Source organism: Papio anubis, chromosome 12 (genome assembly GCF_008728515.1).
Source record: "Papio anubis isolate 15944 chromosome 12, Panubis1.0, whole genome shotgun sequence".
NCBI lineage: Eukaryota > Metazoa > Chordata > Mammalia > Primates > Cercopithecidae > Papio > Papio anubis.
The window spans coordinates 73,990,900-74,002,933 of record NC_044987.1 but is presented as its reverse complement, the minus strand read 5'-3'; the positions used below and the strand labels follow the sequence as shown (position 1 = coordinate 74,002,933).

The 12,034-nt window shown below is 36.0% G+C and overlaps 1 protein-coding gene across 3 annotated transcripts in view; it reads right to left on the bottom strand.

The window, feature by feature from the left end:
- The window catches only part of PDE3B (phosphodiesterase 3B), a 215,091-nt gene that overhangs the window by 201,421 nt on the left and 1,636 nt on the right, over nucleotides 1-12,034 (bottom strand). The window lies entirely within an intron of this gene.

Genomic DNA, 12,034 nt, shown 5'->3' with positions numbered 1-12,034 from the left:
TGCACTAGCTGTGTGTGTGTATGTGTGTGTGTGTGTGTGTGTAGACAGCTATTGTGTATAAACAAGATTTAAAGTCAAACTCTTAGCCCTCCCCATTGAAATATAACTTTTTAACATACTCTTCTAATTTCTTCTTTCCAATGTAAATGCTCTTGTTTTCTAGTACTTTAGTTCTAGCCTGTTCTCTTAGAAGGCATTGTTAATAATGTCTTACAATATAAGTGTTTGTTGTTACCTATATTTATCACTAGTATACCTTCTTGATCTCATTCATTTCTTCTGCCTGAGTATGTACTTTCAGTAGTAAAAACTCCCTCAATTTTTCCTTTTCTAAAATTGTTTTAGCTTGCACTTTTCCTAGGGAGATAGTGCTGCAGGGCACTGATTTCTAGTTTGACAGTTATTTTCTCTCAGCACCTGTCGGTTGATATTCCACTGTTTTATAGATTCCACTGTGGCTACTGATAAGTCACCTTTCAGTAAAACTGCCATTCATTCTTTTGAAGGTAATTTCTCTGTTCTGAGTTCTTTTAGTGGTTATCTTTTTCTTTAAGGTTCTGCAATTTTGCAATAACGTATGGGTTTCTTTTAATTTATTCTGCTTGAGATTCAGTGAACTTTCTGGACAAAAACTTGGCATTTTTCATCAGTTCTATAAAATGTTATTTTACAGCCATTGTCTTTTCAAATGTTTCTTCCTCTCCATTTTATTATCCCCTTTTCAAACTTCAATTAAGTCTAAGTTATACTTTACTTCTTATTCTCCAACTCTTCTGATCTATATGACTATTTTTGTGTGTGTTTTGGGATTTTGGGGGGTTTTACTTGAGGCAGAGTCTCACTCTGTCACTCAGGCAGCAATGCAGTAGTACAATCAGAGCTCACTGCAGCCTCGACCTCCCCAGCTCAGGAGATGCTCCCACATTAGCCTCCCAGGTAGCTGCGACTACAGGCATTCGCCACCATACCCAGCTAATATTTTGCATCTTGTAGAGACAGGGTTTTGCCATGTTGCCCAGGCTGGTCTCGAACTTCTGGATTCAAGCCATCTACCCACCTCGGCCTCCCAAAGTGCTGGGATTACAGGCATGAACCACCACACTCGGCTAGTGACAGTTTTTTTAATCACCTGTCCCCCAAACATTTTTTTTCAGGTCTCTATTTTATTTCTTTAATCATAATAAGTGCGTTTTTATATTTCTTATATAATCTGAAGCTTTGGTGGATGTGTTTTTGTTGTGTACTTTTCTTAGGTTCTGATTCATAGTGCCTTGTTTCCTTGCCTGATTTGTGGATTTTTGACTAAGCATTGCTCAATTTCCTTGAGATTTTATCTGTAGGAATTATTTGAGGCCTTGGAGAATCTGAATTTGCTTCTAACCATTGCCTTGGAGCATTACCAACTTGAGGCCAATTTAAATTTTTACTTGAGGTTTCTCAGTCTACATATGCAGCACTAATTTTAGGGGTCAAAAACTAAATGAAGACCCTGAAGATTTCACAAAAAAAAACTATCAGAACAAACAAATTCAGCAAAGCTGAAATATACAAAAATCACCACATACAAATCAGATGCATACAGTTTTACACTATAAATAATTCAAAAAGGAAATTAAGAAAACAGTCCCATCTGCAACAGTATTGAAAGGAATAAAATGTTCAGGAATAAACTTAACCATGGAGGTGAAAGACTCATACACTGAAAACTATGAAAACGTTGCTGAAATAAATTAATATAAAAATAAATCAAAAGATATCCCATTTTCATGGATGAGAAAACCTATTATTGTTAAGATGCCAGTGCTACTCAAAGCAATCTATAGATTCATCAAAATCCCAAAGATGATTATACTAAGTGAAATAAGCAAGCCACAAATAAATACTGTATGATTCCACTTATATGAGGTATCTAAAGTCATCAAATTCATTGAAACATAAAGTCAAATGGTGATTACCAGGGGACAGGGGAAGGCGATTCATTATTTAATGAGTATAGAGTGTTAGTTCTGCAAGATGGAAAAGATAGGGAGATCGGTTTCAAAACAATGTAAATATACTTAACACTACTGAACTGCACACTTAAAAATAAAGCACAGAGTAAATTTTACAGCTTTTACCACAATAAAAAATAAACCCCAATGATGTTTTTTGCAGAAACAGAAACATTCATCCTAAAATTCATATGGAATCTCAAAGGACACTCAAACAGCCAAAATAATCTTGAAAAAGAACAAAGTTTGAGGTCTCAAACTTCGTGATTTCAAAACTTACTACAAAGATACAATAATCAAAACAGTGTGGTACTGACATAAACACAGACGTATAGACCTATGACACAGAACAGACAGCCTAGAAATAAATCCTCACGTGTACTGTCAAATAATTTGCAACAAAGAAGTCAACACTTTGTTGAAAGGTTATTAAAACAACAGTTTTTTTCAACAAATGGTCTTAGAAAAACTGAATATCCACAGGCAAAAGAATAAAGTTGGACCATTACCTTACACTGTATACAAAAACAAATAAAAATGAATCAAAGACCTAAACATTAGAACTACAACTTTTATAAAACTCCTCAAAGAAAACACAGAAGGAGAGCTTCATTACATTGAATTTGCAGTGATTTCTTTGATATGACACCAAAATCATAGGCAACAAAAGAAAAAGTAGATAAACTTCATCAAAATTGAAAACTTCTACACATCAATGGACACTAACAATAATGGATATTAAGTCTTATTAGAAAGCTATTATAACTAAGATAGTGTGGTATTAACACAGGATGCAGGCCGGGCGCGGTGGCTCAAGCCTGTAATCCCAGCACTTTGGGAGGCCGAGACGGGTGGATCACGAGGTCAGGAGATCGAGACCATCCTGGCTAATACGGTGAAACCCCGTCTCTACTAAAAATACAAAAAAAAAACTAGCCGGGCGAGGTGGCGGGCGCCTGTAGTCCCAGCTACTCGGGAGGCTGAGGCGGGAGAATGGCGTAAACCCGGGAGGCGGAGCTTGCAGTGAGCTGAGATCCGGCCACTGCACTCCAGTCTGGGCGACAGAGCGAGACTCCATCTCAAAAAAAAAAAAAAAAAAAACACAGGATGCATAAACTAACAAATCAAACATAATAGAGCCCAGATACAGTCATATATATATTGAAATTTGATACAGGACAGAGGCAGCCCTGATGAATGGAGAAAAAATAAACTTTTCAATACATTGTGTTGGCATGACTGGATATCCATATATATAAAAAATGAGATTGAATCTCTATATCACAACATACATATAAATCTAAAAATTAGAAAAACGCAAATTACAATCACAAAGAAATACCATTTCATACCCACTAGACCAGCCAAACTTAAAAGTCAGTAAATAGGAAGCACTGGTTGATAAGAATGTGGATCCAGGGGCATTCTTACTCATTGCCAGCAAAAATACAAATGCATCAATTTATATTCAGCATCTATTTTGGAAAACAATTCAATTTTACATAGCTTTAGTTTTCTGTATCTACTTGCATTGGTTGAATTGTATCACCCCAAAAAAAACATGTTGAGTCCTAATCCTCAGTACTTCAGAATGTAATCTTACTAGGAAATAAGGTCTCTACAGGGCAAATCAGGGTGGACTCCAATCCAATATGACCTGGATCCTTAGAAAATTCGAAAATTTGGAAACAAAGACAGACAGGTACAGGGAAAGACTATGTGAACATACAGGGAGAATGCCACGTGAAGATGAACAAAGAGATCAGGGTGATGCATCTACAAGTCAAAGATCGCCAGTAAACCACCAGAAGCTAGGAGAAGGACATGGAACAGATTCTCCCTCACAGCCTTCAAAAGGAACCAGCCCTGGAGATACCTTGATCTTGGACTTCTGGCCTCCAGAACTGTGAGACAATTCATCTCTGCTATTCAAGTCACCTAGTTTGTCAAACCTTATCATGGCAGCCCTAGCAAACTAATATGCTCCTGTAACAAATTATTGCAAATTCAAAAGCATAAAATGACACAAACGTATCTTATAGTTCTGCAGGTCAGAAGTCTGATATAGGTCTCACTAAGCTAAACCAAGATGATAGTGGGGCTTCAAAACTTTCTGGGAGCTCTAGGGAGAAAATCTACTTCCTTACTTTTTTCATCTTCTTAGAGGCTGCCTGCTTTCCTTGGCTCAGGGTCCCCCTTCTTCCATCACCAAAGTTAGCGAAGATGGGTTGAGTGAGTTCCTTTCACACTGTATTACTCCAACCCTGCTTCCACTGTCAAATCTTCTCTGATCTCTTCTGCCTCTCTCTTCTACTTTTTAGGACCCTCATGATTACACTGCACCCACTCAGATAATGCTGGATAATCTCTTCAACTCAAAATCCTTAATCCCATCTCCAAAGTCCATTTTGCCACGTAAGGTAACATATTCTCAAATGTGTACATCTTTGGCCAAGGTGAACAGATCGATAGAGCCCAGGAGTTTGAGACATGCCTGGGCAACACAGCGAAACCTCTTCTCTACCAAAAAAAAAAGATACAAAAATTAGCTGGGCATGGTGTCATGCACTGCGGTCCCACCTATCCAGGAGGCTGAAGTGGGAGGACTACCTGTGCCTGCAAGGCAGAGTTTGCATTGAGGCAAGATCGCACATCACTGCACCCTAGCCTGGGCAACAGAGTGAGACGCTCTCAAAATATATATATATATATTGCTGAATGCAAGTTGTATGAAATTTAAGGAAGAGGTGGCCAAACAACGTACTGTGGCAGATGGAGGAGGAGAAATCTGTAAAGTTATCTGCTAGGTAAATCAATGACAGAAGGAAAGATCTTGGTTGTAAAAGAAAATAAATAAATAAATAAATAACAGTGGGAGATACACTCTTCTGCCCCAAGTTCTAAGAACAGGCTTATAACAACAACCTAAATAAGCGCAGATCAGCTTGTAAATAACAACGTCAACAACAACTCAATGTTATAAACTGTCAGGAACCACCCACAGACAGAACCCAGTTCTCCCAAAGTGTTGTTTACAGCTAACAGTTTTTCAGTGTCTTTTGTTTAAATTGAAAGCCTTTGTCAGATGAGTAGATTGCAAAAATTTTCTCCCATTCTGTAGGTTGCCTCTTCACTCTGATGGTAGTTTCTTTTGCTGTGCAGAAGCTCTTTAGTTTAATGAGATCCCATTTGTCAATTTTGGCTTTTGCTGCCGTTGCTTTTGCTGTTTTAGACATGAAGTCTTTGCCCATGCCTATGTCCTGAATGGTACTACCTAGGTTTTCTTCTAGGATTTTTATGGTATTAGGTCTAACATTTAAGTCTCTAATCCATCTTGAATTAATTTTCGTATAAGGAGTAAGGAAAGGATCCAGTTTCAGCTTTCTACTTATGGCTAGCCAATTTTCCCAGCACCATTTATTAAATAGGGTCAAGTTTGTCAAAGATCAGATGGCTATAGATGTGTGGTATTATTTCTGAGGCCTCTGTTCTGTTCCATTGGTCTATATCTCTGTTTTGGTACCAGTACCATGCTGTTTTGGTTACTGTAGCCTTGTAGTATAGTTTGAAGTCAGGTAGCGTGATGCCTCCAGCTTTGTTCTTTTGACTTAGGATTATCTTGGAGATGCGGGCTCTTTTTTGGTTCCATATGAACTTTAAAGCAGTTTTTTCCAATTCTGTGAAGAAACTCATTGGTAGCTTGATGGGGATGGCATTGAATCTATAAATAACCTTGGGCAGTATGGCCATTTTCACGATATTGATTCTTCCTATCCATGAGCATGGAATGTTCTTCCATTTGTTTGTGTCCTCTTTTATTTCACTGAGCAGTGGTTTGTAGTTCTCCTTGAAGAGGTCCTTTACATCCCTTGTAAGTTGGATTCCTAGATATTTTATTCTCTTTGAAGTGATTGTGAATGGAAGTTCATTCATGATTTGGCTCTCTGTTTGTCTGTTACTGGTGTATACGAATGCTTGTGATTTTTGCACATTAATTTTGTATCCTGAGACTTTGCTGAAGTTGCTTATCAGCTTAAGGAGATTTTGGGCTGAGACAATGGGGTTTCTAAATATACAATCATGTCATCTGCAAATAGGGACAATTTGACTTCTTCTTTTCCTAACTGAATACCCTTGATTTATTTCTCTTGCCTGATTGCCCTAGCCAGAACTTCCAACACTATGTTGAATAGGAGTGGTGAGAGAGGGCATCCCTGTCTTGTGCCAGTTTTCAAAGGGAATTTTTCCAGTTTTTGCCCATTCAGTATGATATTGGCTGTGGGTCTGTCATAAATAGCTCTTATTATTTTGAGGTACGTTCCATCAATACTGAATTTATTGAGTGTTTTTAGCATGAAGGGCTGTTGAATTTTGTCAAAAGCCTTTTCTGCATCTATTGAGATAATCATGTGGTTCTTGTCTTTGGTTCTGTTTATATGCTGGATTATGTTTATTGATTTGAGAATGTTGAACCAGCCTTGCATCCCAGGGATGAAGCCCACTTGATCATGGTGGATAAGCTTCTTGATGTGCTGCTGAATCCGGTTTGCCAGTATTTTATTGAGGATTTTTTTGCAATCTACTCATCTGACAAAGGGCTAATATCCAGAACCTACAAAGAACTCAAACAAATTTACAAGAAAAAAACAACCCCATCAAAAAGTGGGCAAAGGATATGAACAGACATTTCTCAAAAGAAGACATTCATAAAGCCAACAGACACATGAATAAATGCTCATCATCACTGGCCATCAGAGAAATGAAAATCAAAACCACAATGAGATACCATCTCACACCAGTTAGAATGGCGATCATTAAAAAGTCAGGAAACAACAGGTGCTGGAGAGGATGTGGAGAAATAGGAACACTTTTACACTGTTGGTGGGACTGTAAACTAGTTCAACCATTACGGAAAACAGTATGGGGATTCCTCAAAGATCTAGAACTAGATGTACCATATGACCCAGCCATCCCATTACTGGGTATATACCCAAAGGATTATAAATCATGCTGCTATAAAGACACATGCACACGTATGTTTATTGTGGCACTATTCACAATAGCAAAGACTTGGAATCAACCCAAATGTCCATCAGTGACAGACTGGATTAAGAAAATGTGGCACATATACACCATGGAATACTACAGAGCCATAAAAAAGGATGAGTTCGTGCCCTTTGTAGGGACATGGATGCAGCTGGAAACCATCATTCTTAGCAAACTATCACAAGAACAGAAAACCAGACACCGCATGTTCTCACTCATAGGTGGGAACTAAACAATGAGATCACTTGGACTCGGGAAGGGGAACATCACACACCGGGGCCTATCATGGGGAGGGGGAAGGGGGGAGGGATTGCATTGGGAGTTATACCTGATATAAATGACGAGTTGATGGGTGCTGACGAGTTGATGGGTGCAGCACAGCAACATGGCACAAGTATACATATGTAACAAACCTGCACGTTATGCACATGTACCCTAGAACTTAAAGTATAATAATAATAATAAATTAAAAAAAAAAAAAGAAAGCCTTTAAGCAAAGCAGGCAACAGCCAGTTCACTTCCATTCTTCCTACTTTCCTTTTGACCCTCCCCTCTGTCTTCAACATATAAAATAAATGTTATGTAGGTACATGAGTTTGAGACCAGCTGCATCCTTACAAATTACTCTGAAATAACTGTATCAGAAGTTTGTCATCAAGGTCATTATAAACTATGCGATTTTCATGAGTCCCTCTTAACTGACTCTCTCTCGCTTCTCGCCTACCTCCTTTAACCAGAGACACTGCCTTTTTTCACATAATTAGAGATACCTGGCAAAATTAAGTACAGCCTTGGAAAGCTATGACGGGAAGTATATATTCTCCTTGCGGAAAGTAAAAGTGGATTAGGAGTAAAGACCTAGGTTCTAGTCTCTGTTTTCCAAATATCTCACAGAATAACCCTGAGCCAGTATTTTTATCTCTCTAGAGTTCAATTTATTTTCCTTATACAACATACAATGAGCAGATTTCAATTAGATAAACTCTGAACCTGTCCTATATTTTATATATCTATACAAACATTTATACTGAAATAGGCTTTTTCGGCAAGTATAAATTCTTGCTTTGGATGGGGTGCAGAAGGCAGAAGAGTGTGCTAGGGAAATAAGCTGACTTGGTAATTGAAAGGGAAAAGAGAAAGAATGAGAGAAGGGCCTGCCACTGAGGAGCATAGTCTGACGACAATGAAAAACAAACTTTATGATTTTACTTATGCTTACCTTCTACTAAGTGTATAAAAACAAATTATGGAGATGTGACTATCTAATGCACTATAATGAAAATACTCATCAGCACTGCTTCACAGGGTTTGTCAACTCTTATTTTTAAATATGGCCCATTCTGCTATAATGGAGTTTTGTTCTCAACTTATATATAAATTTGAGTATCAGTGTACTATCTAAAGTCTTCCTAATCTTATTTGTTCCTTAAAGGAGATTTCAACAAGTGGAGATGGTAAAATCAAAAGAGAAAAATCCACAACAATGTCAATAACAAGAAGCAGCCCTCAAATAGCTAGAATGTATGTGGGGAGTGAGTGTCCCATTAGCAATAAAATGCTTTTTTAAAAAATAAAACAAAAAATGGCAAAGAGTGGATTATGAAGGACTTTGCAAGCAAGGGTCAAGGACATGAACAGTATCCTGTGGACAATGAAAAGCCATAAGAGATTTTTAAAACGGAGCGGGTGACTCTATCAAATCTGTGTTTTTGAAAAATAACACTCATGGCAGAGTACATACTATATTTACAAAATAAAGTATAAAATTATTATGTAGGCTGATATTTTACCACAAAATAGTAACATGAAATTGGAATAAAACGCTCACTCATTGAAGCCATAAAATAAATTTCACAAATACTACAGTATTCTTAAAGAAATTAACAGGGGATTATGCCTTGCAAATTCCTTAGGTGAGTAAATAATCACACTTTTAAAAAACTCTCTTTCTTAAGTTCTCACACTACACATGTATACCTTTTTCAAATAAAATTAACACTTTAAGTAATATTTATGGGCATTAGGGCCATGGAATTTTTAAATATTTACCTAACCATTTAGAAAGCACTTAGCATTAAAGGTACAGAAAAATATCTCACACACTAACTTATGCCTTTCAAAACCTTGTATTTACCTACTCAAACACAAAGCGATCTCATTGAAAAGCTGAAAATTGCACTGTAGAATATGCAATTAAAATGGCATAGAAATGTAGCTTGTTCAATTCTGCTCAAAGCTTCTATGCAGAAGACTAATTTTTTTTAATTTCCTATTAGTTTCTGCTGATTCTTGGCAGATAAGACTACAAACTCAGTGCTTCTTTCCATTAACCCACCAAAGCAGAACACCATCAACAGTAACTAGATTTGGGTTTCAAATGTCTAAATGCTTTGCCAAAAAAAAAAAAAAAAAAAACCTTAGTTAAGAACTGAACTGACACATATAGCATTTGAATCAAATATTATAAATCTATGTTTTACAAACATGCCATTATTTTTCAACGCAGTAATATAACATCCCAAAAGTTAAAAATTACTTTAAATATATTATTCTACAATTAAAAACATTTCTATTGATAGACGTTTAAGTGGCTTTCAAAGAGGTTAATAAAAACGTTTAAATTCTTAAGGAAATGAAAATGTGATAATTTTATTACCATCCTAAAAATGAACCCCCATATACTTTTTTAAAGTTCTATCCAAAATAAACAGGATATTTGCTCATCTTTTCCAATTACTATACTTGGAAAGCATAGGTTAGCAAGATCAACATTCAACATTTAAGTAAAACTGTAAGAATTACTGGTTTGTGACATCTTATTTATAGTTTTATTTCTACCTTACCAAAAGTGTAAACTAAAAGAATTTAATTTTAGAAATGGAAGGTATTATATAATTTAATTTTAGAATTAGAAGGTATTACAGAATTCATCTACTAGAATCCCTTAATTTGACAGTATACTAAGATTCAGAAAGGTTCACTGACTTTTCCAAAATTAAACAGTTAAGCCAAAACTCCTCAATCCTCTGCCTATGAATCCAGGACATTTTCCCCTATGTCAGGTCCTATCTAAAATCTTTTCATCTTCCTTCACTTTCTGAAACAAGAAAGTGTTTTTACCATTGTCATATACAACACTTTGAAAATTAGAAAAAATCTCCTGATCTTTTACTTCCATAAAAGTACTGATTTCCTCTCAAAATATTTAATATAATATATATGCAAACAAAAAGCACAAATCCACTGTTAGACTTCAGGAACAAGCATAAATAAAAATTCTTGTTATGACAGTATCTGCTAAGTTAAAAATACTCTTTTCTTGCAATGTCAAAATAGAATTATTTTGCAGACACTGAATATTAGGTAGGCATGTATAAACGCTGAACTATTCACATATACTTTAAGTGTGCAAAAATGTTCCTATTAAAAGTAGAATGTGAATAAGGATTTTCTGCACTAAGAAAATACACCCTTTTTAGAAGCACAAATTGTATTTTCCTCTAATATAAACAATAATTGAAGCTACCTGGTACTTAACACTGCACCTAAAGGTTGAAAAAGGTTGCTGTGATGGAAAGAGCACCACACAAGGATTAAGAAGTCTAGAAATTTTCCACTTATAAAAGGACAGACCGAATTAACACCACCAACAAATTACAATTAAAATATGTTAAACTGTAACTGTTAAGTTCAGGAAAATTGCCCACAAAAGTGATGAAACTGCTAAAACAATTTTCCAGTGTTAAAAAATGCAATGTGTTCACATTTGGTCAAAATTCAAATATTAATTCCATTCTATGAAAATAGTTGATACTACTTTGTTCCATAATAAATCCTCTCAAAACAATTTTTCTTCTGACACACATTTTCCTAAAGTACTGTCTATTACCACTGGTAGTAAACTGAGAAAACGAAAGGTATAACAAAACTTTTTCAAGAGGTTGACCACAGAAGTGGCCTCTGAAGCCAACTCAAGAAGCAAAGTATTGTGTCACTGGAACACTACAGATCAGTGTTCAACATGTCATAAAATCAATGTAGTAGTTTAGAAAATATTTCGAAGAGAAGACAGAGAAGAAGTGAAGGAAGAGAACAGAAAAGAAGAGAGAAGAATGCATCAAATGCATTAAGGACAAGAAACTTTTGTCTCCAACATATTGGCTCCCAGTGTAAAGCATATCACTAATCCAAAAATTCTGAAAACCTATGGTTACGCTCTTACTCTCCTACTTAAAACCACTATACTTACCAGTTAGTTGTGCAGAACACAGCATTGAAACCTGAAAAATCTAATCAAATCCCAGAACTACCACTTACTAGACATGTGAAGTTGCATTACTTCTATAAGCCTAGATGTCTCATCTCTAGAGGTTAATGGCACCAGCCAAACACCGTTCTTGTGAGGCTTTGAGACAGTATGTGTAAAATGTTTTGCACTTCATAAATCCTCAATAATAGTAGCTATACTTATTGAGTTTCTTGTTGATGTAGAACAGGTAGGTTTTCCAATACTATATAAAGATGTAATCTCATTTCCTGATGATGATTTCAATCCCTTTAAAAAAATAAAACTATGTAAACCTATGGGGAAAAAAATAGTTTTCTTTCTATTGGCATCTTTCCAGAAATTACCAAGTTTAAAGTTTAAACTGTTAAAACATTCTCCTAATTATGCAACAAATACAAAGAACACTGAATTAGTCCGTAAAAAATTATATTCACCTATACTGCTGTATTTTCATTTAAATTACTCTCATTTGCAAAGCTCATCACTGTTCTTCTAACGATAAAATCTCAGATTTTTCCTCTTGATTTTCAATAACGAAACCACACTGATTAAAACTCACAGACGTATCCTCTCATTCTAAAGGCTGTATGTTATCTTTGGGCAGGCATCACTATAACAGCAAACAGATAAATGGCACCAAAAAGATACACATCCGAGTATGCGAAAAGCGGGAGTAGTCAAATCTATTCAACCACAAATGATTCACCTC